The sequence below is a fragment of the Babylonia areolata genome, chromosome 4, assembly GCF_041734735.1.
Source record: "Babylonia areolata isolate BAREFJ2019XMU chromosome 4, ASM4173473v1, whole genome shotgun sequence".
Lineage (NCBI taxonomy): Eukaryota > Metazoa > Mollusca > Gastropoda > Neogastropoda > Buccinidae > Babylonia > Babylonia areolata.
The window spans coordinates 49,092,241-49,096,038 of NC_134879.1; positions in this window are offsets into that span (position 1 = coordinate 49,092,241).

Sequence of the window (3,798 nt, forward strand, 5' to 3'; positions counted from 1 at the left end):
TATGAAAGTATGGTGATGAGAACTGTGGGTGGGTGGCAAAGGTCGGATTGGGGTGGGGGGCTGACATGTCTTGAGCATGATCTCGGGCAGTTTTCGGTATGGAGATCGGGATTTCAGGGATGCGGGGTTTTTCTTTTTTTTCTTCTTTTTTTTGTTACGATATATTATGTAATTAGTGTGTTACAGCCTTTGGAATTGTCAAGATCACTGACACTAACGGTGCTTCATTAACAGAATGATATCACAAACACACACACACACACACACACACATACACACACACACACACATATATATATGTATATATATATATATATATATATATACGCACGCGCGCGCACACACACTCTCTCTCTCTCTCTCTCTCACACACACACACACACACATACACAGCGCACGCATGCGATCTGGAAACTACGATCAGCAAAAACGTTTAGAGCAATCGGTTTTTTTTTTGGTGTAATTTGTGATCCACAGATCCCCCCCCCCCACGCCCACCCCCCCCCCCCACCTCCCAACCCCTCTTTGTTTTCTTCGCTTTCTTTCGTTTTTTTCCGCGTCATTTGCACTGTTTTCATTGTCGTTTATTGGCTATATCATCCGATTTGATGAGTGTATGCATGATATGAAATTGTCTGACAGAATTGATGCATTTCGTTTGTGTGTTTGTTTTTGTTTCAGCATTTATTTTGATTTGCTTGTTTTTTATGATACCTAATTTTGTCGGTTAAGTCGTTATAATGTTTGTGTTTATAATGTCTGTGTTGTGGTCCCGTAAAACGAATCATCAAATGCATCGATTGAAAATTGTTTGTTTCGTTGCTGTTAGTTGAAAATAACGTTATTTGAAAAAAAAAAAATATATATATATATATTTTCATGTGACGATTCCATTGATAAAGAATAAGATGATAAATGTAATAGCGACGTTTTTCGTTGATTTTATCTTAGTTTTTGTTAGTTGATATTTTTTGGACTTGTTTTTAGTGATGATATTCATTACTGTCACTTGGCTTTTTTTTGGTTTTTGTTTTGATCAGCCATTTATATGCTTTTCACACACACACACACACACACACACACACACACACACACACACACACACACACACACACACAGAGGCTCCTAAAAAATGGGGTAAACATTATTCTTTCGAGCAAATTAGTATGTCAGTCTCTCTGTGTCATTCGTTATTCACAATGACCTTACATGTACATTTCCTTCATCGTTTTTGGTCAACCTAACTCTGGAATTGCTGCATCTTTATAGCGAGGGCTATGCCGGTCGGGAAGTCATTAATCCCAGTTACTGAAGCTTTCTTCATCCGCTGGAAAACAAAACAAAAGAACAACAACAACTGTTGCTTTCAGAATGGACAGGATTATTATTTATTGTTTTGCCGCCGATATTTTCTCCCCCTCCACTAGACCTTGAGTGGTGGTCTGGACGCTAGTCATTCCCCCCCCCCCATTCCCCCCCCCCCACCCCCCCTGGCATGTTAATGAACAGTTTGATAATATAAAACTGCTTCTTCGATGTCTTTATAAAAAAAAAATAGAATGATGAATATATATTAACAATCAAACACACACACCCCTCCCTCCACACACATCCTTACCCCCCCCTCCCCCCCCCCCACACACACATCACTTAAATTGGAGATACGTCAAATTAAAGAGAGAGAGAGCGCGCGCGCGCGCGCGCGCACACACACACACACACACACACACACACACACACACACACACACACACACACACACAATCTGTTTTGTTGTATGAATGTTTCATACCTTGGTTTTGTTGCTGTTCCATGCAGGCTTTTTATGCGGCAGTTTCACTGTATACTATACACGATTGTGGAGTGAATGATTAATGTTCTCATTGTATTTAGGCAAATCAAGATACTGTTGGCTTCAACATTTTCGCACCTCATATTGTTTTCTCGCAGTTTATTTGGAAAGAAAAAAAAAACCCTTCTTTGTTTTTACTGTCTCATCATCTTCTATGATCCTCGGTGGCATTTGCTCCATGTAGTTGACATGGAATCCGCGCCAGGTTCCTCCATGTCACAGCGCCAGCGAGGCCTCCGAGAAGCCATCCGCCAAAGCAGACCCTGCACTTCTAACGAGTTGTTTTTTGGGGCATTGTTCGGTGTACCCGATCCGATTCAACACCAGCAGGACACCGCCTGGCGTAAGTATAATGACTACAGCACGCACCCACATAGTAGACGACCAGGACCCAATCCCAGATGGACTCTACACCCGGGCGGACGGACATCACACCCAGAAGAGCAGCCTGGATCTCATTCATCGGCAGACAGGCAGGACTCACCCAACCGTCCCGTTCGAAACGCCAGAAGAACAGCCAGGACCTGCCTAGGAACGTCAAATTAACAGCCAGGACCTGCCTAGGAACGTCAAATTAACAGCCAGGACTTGTGCCCAGGAACGTCAAATCAACAGCCAGGACTTGTGCCTAGGAACGTCAAATGAACAGCCAGGACTTCCGCCTAGGAACGTCAAATGAACAGCGAGGAATTCCGCCTAGGAACGTCAAATGAACAGCCAGGACTTCCGCCTAGGAACGTTAAATTAACAGCGAGGAATTCCGCCTAGGAACGTCAAATTAACAGCCAGGACTTCCGCCTAGGAACGTCAAATTAACAGCCAGGACTTCCGCCTAGGAACGTCAAATTAACAGCCAGGACTTCCGCCTAGGAACGTCAAATTAACAGCCAGGACCTGCCGAGGAACGTCAAATTAACAGCCAAGACCTGCCTAGGAATGTCAAATTAACAGCCAGGACGTCCGCTTAGGAACGTCAAATTAACAGCCAGGACGTCCGCCTAGAAACGTCAAATTAACATCCAGGACTTGTGCCTAGGAACGTCTTCTTCTTGTTCTGCGTTCACTCGTATGCACACGAGTGGGCTTTTACGTGTATTACCGTTTTTACCCCGCCATGTAGGCAGCCATACTCCGTTTTCGGGGGTGTGCATGCTAGGTATGTTCTTGTTTCCATAACCCACCGAACGCTGACATGGATTATAGGATCTTTAACGTGCGTAGTTGATCTTCTGCTTGCATATACACACGAAGGGGGTTCAGGCACTAGCAGGTCTGCACATATGTTGACCTGGGAGATCGTAAAAATCTCCACCCTTTTCCCACCAGGCGCCGTCACCGTGATTCGAACCCGGGACCCTCAGATTGACAGTCCAACGCTTTAACCACTCGGCTATTGCGCCCGTCCCTAGGAACGTCAAATTAACAGCCAGGACTTCCGCCTAGGAAAGTCAAATTAACAGCCAGGGTTTCTGCTTAGGAACGTCAAATTAACAGCCAGGACTTCCGCCTAGGAACGTCAAATTAACAGCCAGGGTTTCTGCCTAGGAACGTCAAATTAACAGCCAGGACTTCCGCCTAGGAACGTCAAATTACAATTGTGTTCCTTTTTACATGTATGTATTTTAAGTGAAAATTGCTATAATCTCAGCCGTTTAAACGTGAGTGTCTGTGCGTGTGTGTTAGTGTGAGTGTTGGAGTGTAACAGTTGTAGTATTGATAGTTCTTGTTTCACTTTAGGTATTGGATTGTAAAGCGCTTGGAGCTTGTTTATGCTTGTATTATAGCGCTATATGAAAATGAAATATTATTATTTAGATATTATTATTATTATTAAACTAACAGCCAGGACTTCCGCCTAGAAACGTCAAATTAACAGCCAGGACGTCGGCCTAGGAAAGTCAAATTAACAGCCAGGACGTCGGCCTAGGAAATTCAAATTAACAGCC